Source organism: Vombatus ursinus, unplaced genomic scaffold (assembly GCF_900497805.2).
Source record: "Vombatus ursinus unplaced genomic scaffold, bare-nosed wombat genome assembly UNPS02011767.1, whole genome shotgun sequence".
NCBI classification, from domain to species: domain Eukaryota; kingdom Metazoa; phylum Chordata; class Mammalia; order Diprotodontia; family Vombatidae; genus Vombatus; species Vombatus ursinus.
In genome coordinates, this window is record NW_020951545.1 from 2330265 (window position 1) to 2337559 (window position 7295).

At 38.4% G+C, this 7295-nt stretch overlaps 1 pseudogene; it reads left to right on the plus strand.

Annotated features, from left to right (window-relative positions):
- The first annotated feature begins 626 nt into the window (after positions 1 to 626).
- LOC114039298 lies at positions 627 to 5942 on the plus strand (annotated as a pseudogene).
- Positions 5943 to 7295: the final 1353 nt, after the last annotated feature.

Sequence of the window (7295 nt, forward strand, 5' to 3'; positions counted from 1 at the left end):
TCTGAGGAGGGACAGGATCAAAAGAGAGAATAGAATAAATGGGGAGCAGAATAGGATTAAGGGAAATATACTTAGTTTTTCACAACATGGCTACTATGGAAGTGTTTTGCATGACTTCACATGTATAACCTGTATTAAGTTGCTTGCCTCCTCATTGAGGGTGGGCGGAGAGGGTGGAAGGAAAAAATTTGGAACCCAAAGTTTTAAAAGCAAAAGTTAAAAAAAAATTGTTGTCACATGCAACTGGGAAATAAGATATAAAGGAAATGGGGTATAGAAATCTATCCTGCCCTACAGGAAAATAGAAGGAGAAGGGGATAAGAGAAGGCGGGGAGAGATAGAAGGGAGAGCAGATTAGGGGAAAGAGTATTCAGAATGCGGGCCATCTTGGGGTGGGGGGAGGGATGAGATGAGGAGAAAATTTGGAACTCAAAATCTTGTGGAAGTGAATGTTGAAAACTAAAAATAAATAAATTTTTAAAAAAGGAAAAAAAGAAAAAAATTTTAAAACAAAAAAAAAAATTAAATAGCAGGATAACCTGAGAGAGAGAGAGACAGAAGGCAGCATATGCCAGGCAAGTCAAACCACTACTACCACCATATGGACCACAATCTCCCCTCTGACCATGGAGACATCCCAAGACCCTGAACTCAAGAACCTGGGGAAAAACAGTGCTTCCAGTCCGCTGGCTTCAGTCATTATTCTCAGAAGCAAGCCCTACAGAGATGCACTCCAGGAACTGCTCCTGCAGCTGCTACACTCACAGTTACTGAAGACCCAGGAAAGAAAGTTCTTACTACCAGTCCTTGGCACTGTGAAATAGTTCATTATCAAAAAAAAATGGTTGTGGAAATGGAATCAAAGAAGAACCACTAACATCTGTTTTACTGCTGTACCTTAAGGATTTTTCCATCTCACTTAAAGCTGAAATTTTCTATACATGTTATCTCCTCCATTAGAACTTTCTTGAAAGCAGCAGCTATATTGCTTTATTATTTGTATTCCTATTGCTTAACACAGTGCTTTGCACATAGGAAATACCTGATAAATGCTTGATTGATTCCTTCATTTATTTTTTTAAAAGTACAAGTCAATGAGTTGCTTTGGGTCATTTGTATTCTTAAGCACAGACCTGACTTCTGTTCAAGAACTTCAGTTGGACAGCTCCCCTCTGGGGGAAAGAGCTTCCTCTAAGTAGTGGCAAACAATAACATATCCACATTATATACATAAAATTATTGTGTTGCACACAATTATAGTGAGTTGGGAGTGGAGACATTGTCAGGGGCTAGGATATATTGAAATGGACATTATGTGGCAAGAGGTAAGAGAGACAAGCAGATAAAAAAGAAAACAAAACAGGGGCTAAAGACGAGAAGGGGAAAGCAGACACAGATAAGGTTAGGAGGGTCAGACCATAAGACCAGGAAAGAAAAGGAATAGGTGAGGGAAAAGGTATGAAAGAGGAGAAACACTATCTTGATCCCCTTGACTACTGGCTCTCCTTGCAGCGACATCCATCTATCTATAAGAACTATGTTCTGTGGCAGGAACAAAGATTTTGACTATCATGGGAGAGAGTTAGCACACTCTTTCCTTCTACTGTACTCCCATCTACCACTAGAATAGCAATATTATTGAAATGGGATGAAATGATTTCAGAATGCTCAGTTATTTTGATAGTGATCAGCAATATAGTGCCACAGATGGTGAGACTAGGAAATTTGAATGGTATGGAAATATGGATGCCAAGAAGGCATACCTAGGTTTGGGAAGCTCTACTCAATTCAGAAGCACACTCAAGAATGAAGCCAGAAAATTTCATCAAGATTTCCAAAGTTATTTCCTAAAAGGCCTAGGTCCACTGTTCTGGCTAGTCATTCATCTCCCCTACCCAATCACAAGTGGATTTTCATGGACCAATGCACAAGAGCCCAATGGAAGTATAAACTATAAATTATTATTGTGAGTTAGGGTTGTCTTAGAACTCTTGGGGGAGGAGGACTCATGAAAGGGTGAATAAGGCAGGAGAGCTGTCTAGGGGAAACTATCAAAAAAGAGAAGTTTTAGGAATATAAATCTCTTCAAAGACAAAGTAGAAGAGTTAGTTGTGTTCTTATGGTATTCCTGATTCCCATGGTGATGAGACCTGGGGACACTAAGACTTTTTAAAAACTAATATTTCAAATACGGATTTTGAGGTTAACATGAAAATTCAATGGGCCATAGCTAATGGGTTCATAGGTAATAAGAACCATTTCTACTTGGTTTAACAAGCATTCTCCTAGAGTTTAGAGACAAGGAGGAGATAATGGCCTGATGTGCAGTAACTATCACTATAGCACAAAAGTGCCTTCTTCCCATTTAAAAGACCTTTCATCCTGTCTCTATCTATGTATTTCCCAGCTTTCCCTTGTGTTTTGATTTATATTTACATTCTCTTTGCATATCAAAGGAGTGACGACAGTTCATCTTGGTGGATAGAAAACCAGACTTGGAGTCAAAAATCTGGGTTCAGGTCCTAACTGATAAATACTGGCTATGTAATCATTGGCACATCACAATTTCCCAATACTCCAAGCAGCTCACTAAGACTACAGTTGCAAATCTCCATCTATGGATGGAATTCCTAAACAATAGGCAACCTTCACTGTATTAAATCAGAGATCCATGTCTCCACTCATTCCAAATCAAGGGCTTATAGGGAGATCCCCATAAAGAAAGCCCAGAGCAGGAAAAAGGAGAAAGAGGGAGAAAAATATCAGGATCTCCCTAATGTTCAGCTGATATTCAACAGTAATCTGCCATGCTGTCATCATTAAGGAGAAGCAGGATTGAAAATGCAAATTCTATAACTCACATTTCTATAGCACTTTAATTTTTATATAGCATTTTCCTCACAAAAACCTTGAGGGATGGGTAGTCTGAGTATCATTAGCCCCATTTTACAGATGAGGGAAAAGTGCAGCAAAATGGTTTAACCAATATCATAAATCTATTAAGCATTGGAACCAAGGTTTAAAATCAAATCTCCTGATTCCAAATCCATTTCTATTTTCCCCAGATTCCATGACTTTTCTTCCTTTTATCCCCAAAAGTAGGCTTTCATATCTTTGGATGTTATCTTTTTTATGTAATTTTAATGGACAGCATGACTACAGAGAAGTGGGTAGGGAGAAGGCTGGGTTCATCTGCCCATATATTTCAAGCTATAGTAATAGATAAAGTCCTCAGAGGAATGAAAAATTCTTGGCCTCTATGAATGTAAAAGTTGTAAAGGTCATACATTTAGTGCTAGAAGGGGCCTCAGAGGTGACATGGTCCAACCCTTCCCTTATTTTACAGATAGGAAAACTAAGGCCCAGGGAAGGTAAGAAGACCACAGGCATAAGAGGTTGGATTTGAACCCAGGTTTCATATCTCCAGAAACTGTGATCCAAATGTACTGGAATTTGGGGTGAGGTGGTAACAAGCATTTATTGAGACCTACTATGTGTCAGGCATTGTGCTGAGTGCTTCATAAATGTTATCTCACAGTACCTAAAACCCTCCTACTTCCTTGATATAGCCCTCTCATTCAAAAGGATGGTAGAGATTCAGTCCATGGGGCATTAGAATCTTTTCCTTGGGTTATTTTGTCCTTTTTTTCAACTGAATTGTATGTATTTCACCCTCAAGAATGTTTCTCACTTTGTTTAATGGAAATCCCCTTGTAGTTGAACTCTTAAATCGTAAGAATTTGATAGCAGCCAAAATTCAACTGTGCATTCTTTTAGCATTCAAGTGAGTGAGATGTTGTCATTTATCAAGTTAGTGCCTGGAGAGGTTTTACATAAGCCTGCCTTATCCATACTAGGTCTCAAAAATACTTGCTAGTCATATCATGTCCACTTTCAATAAAAGTGGGGTGAGTTTTCCCTTTTTTGAGCCAGAGCTGTTAAAATTCCATTAGAAGAGAGACTTGCAGCCATGATTTGAGAATTATCCATTCTGGCCATTCTAATTAAAACTCTACTATGCTACCCCTCACTGTGGAGTTCAAGACATCACTGAATGCCCCATACCTGACAGTATACAAATAATTGCCTTTAAAAAACACCTAAAATTTAATATCATTGTCAGAAAGAGTATTACAAAATGGATTCTTTCAAATGTATTCTGCCACAGTAGCAGAGAGAAGGTTCTCTGACTTCGGCATAACCTTCTATTGTCTAATGATCAGGCTTGGCTTATATCCCAACATACCTGGCCCTGCTCTGCCCTGGAGTTTGTTACAATTTGTTCAAGGTTTTCAGGTCTAAACAGCATGAACTTTGGAAACCATACTGACACTCTCTCAGCACTAAGCAGATATCACAGATTTAACAAAATACACTTTAATTATAGCTACTCTTCTTTACTATTCACAAGAATAAGTGAAAGAGGACATTAATTAAAACAAAGAGAAATAAAATGGAAGCTTTTAATTCTTATCACTAAATTGCAGACAAAAACAGCAGGAAATGTGTAGACTGAAACTTATAGACTAAAGGGAAGAAGAATTTAAAAGTCAAACAGAGCTTCCAGCTGGTCAGAGACATTCCCTGTGGTGCCGCCATGTTTGAACCAATAATTATTTTGAAAGGACAGGATTATTAACGAGAAGAAAATCTCATAGGTCCTCCTGCACAAAGATAATAATAAAAATAATTATTAGTATTCCTTAAACATCTCTCATCTATGCATTTCAAGGTGCTTTTCTTACATTATTTAATTAATTTCATACAATGATTATGCTGAAGGTTAGGAAGTATTTCATTTTATAGATGGATAGATTTATTTTCTGTAAGATTCAGCATCCTGACCATATTCTATTTATTGGCAAAACTTAAAGACATAGATGTCTTTGATTTCCAGCTGTTTCTACATAATGTCAACAAAACAGTGGAAAAGAGAAACATTCAGCTGTGCAGCCAATTGTTTGACCCTTAAGACTCCAATCAAGAATTTGGCTGGGTTTTTTGTTTGTTTGGTTTTGTTTCTTTTTTTTTTTCCTTCACTGAATTGACTGATTGTTTTTTATGTCATTTAGATATAATTGTTCATGTAACTAAAACAAACATTTATATTGAGCCTATCAGGTGCCAGGTTGTGTGAAACCACCTCTACCCTCAAGAAGCTTACATTTTCCTAATGGAATTTACACAAATAAATAAACCAAAGCATGTGCAAAGTGATTTCAGGAAGAGAGATCATGAACAATTGGGTCCTATGCTTCTTAAAAACTTTTCTTTAAAAATACAATTTCAAACATTTAAAAAATTGGAATACAACTCAGAAAATATCTGCTAAGTGCTCTAGAAACAAAATTTTGTGTTCGAATGACTAGGTGGCACAAATAGATAGAGAACTAGGCTGGAGTCAGAAAGCTACGAATGGCAGCGGTGGAGGTAGCACCAGCACCGTGGAGTGAAGGGTTTGGGGGCCGTCGCACGTCCCTGCCGACCTGGAGACATTGTACCGGGTGCCCTTCCTGGTCCTCGAGTGTCCCAACCTGAAGTTGAAGAAGCCACCATGGGCCCACATGCCGTCAGCTCTGATGGCGTGTAGGCCCTGGAGGTGGTCTCTTATTTCTTCATCCCTGGAGGACTAATTTATGACGTTATTGTGGAACCCCCCCCCCCGCGTTGGATCTGTGACACATAAACATGGACATCAGAGACCATTTGCTTTCTTGGCATATACAGTAAATGGACAATATAATATGGAAGGACTTGCATCCAGTTTCCTGTTTACAATGGGAAGTTTAGGTTTCATAATCCTAGACCAACTCAATGCACCAAACATTCCCGAGCTCAATAAGTTTCTTCTTCCATTCATTGGTTTCGTCAGTGTCCTCTTGAGTTTCTTCATGGCAAGAGTGTTAATGAGAATGAAGTTTCCGGGTTATCTGCTGGGTTAGAGTTCCTTTTGTGAAGACACAACAGTAATTGGATTTGCTCCTTTTAATGGCTTTTCAAAGGCTGTTCTGCCCTCCAGGACAAAACTTGGAACATGAATTTACTGTATCTCAGAATGACAAGAGAAAAGATCTGGTGTAAAAATGCAAAAAGTTTTAGTCCAATTTTTGGAAAAAACCCTCTTGGTCCCATTGATGTGATCAATTTATAATAATAATAGTTATAACATATTATTTTTCTATATTGACCCACCATTCGTGTCAAGTAATCACATTTCTCTTCTTTGTTTTTCCCCCTATTTTTGAGAGAAACTATTTTCCTTTGGTGAAGATGTGCACAAGTACATTCAGGGAGCTGGAGCCTCCAGGCTGATGACTTTGTCCAGGGGATCAGCTTTGTCTTGGCCCTTCATTATTTTAAGTGTAGATCTCAAAGTCTGTGATTTTGTGTGACTGTGTTTCCTAAACAGTAAGATGTATGAAAAGAGACTAAATAAATCATTTTTCTATGAAAAAGAAAAGAAAAGAAAACTATGAATTCAAAACCAGCTTTAGACACTAACTAACCTGGGCAAGTTTGCCTTAGTTTCCTCATCTGTAAAATGGGGATGATAATAACAGCACCTACCTGCCAGGGTTGTTGAAAGGATCAAATGAGATAATATTTGCAAGGCACTTAGCCCAGTGCTGTATAAATGTTAGCTATTATTACTATTGCTATTACTATTATTTTTATTACTTGGGAATAATCAACCCTACCCTAAAGGAATTGTCTATTTATTTGGGGGTGGAGGTTAGGCAATACAACATACACACAGAAAAGTATTTTTTCCAGGATTTCCTGACTCAGAAGCTGCTGTCCAGCCAGCTAAGGGGTTAAGATACCCCGTTCCATCTCTCTCTCTCTCTCTCTCTCTCTCTCTCTCTCTCTCTCTCTCTGTGTGTCTGTGTCTGTCTCTATCTATCTCTGTCTCTCTCTGTCTTTTCTCTCTCTCTCTCTCTGTGTATGTGTGTTTGTCTGTCTGTCTCTCTCTGTCTCTGTCTCTCTGTCTTTCTGTCTCTGTCTGTCTGTCTGTCTCTCTCTCCCTCTCTCCCTATTTCTGTCTCTCTGACAAAAGGAAGGAGGGAGGAGGGAGGATTGTGGCAGTTTTCCTGAGAGTTTCCTATAGCAATAAATCTCAGCCTGCCCCTACTTCCTAATAATAATAATAACAATAATAATAAATATAAAAATAAAGGCTGGGAGAGCCCAACAAGGAGGAGGAGAGATCAATTATATATAAGAGATGGTGCTTAAGCTGAGCTCTAAAGGAATCTAAGAATTCTGAGAAAGAGAACATGAGAAGAGTTCAGAAT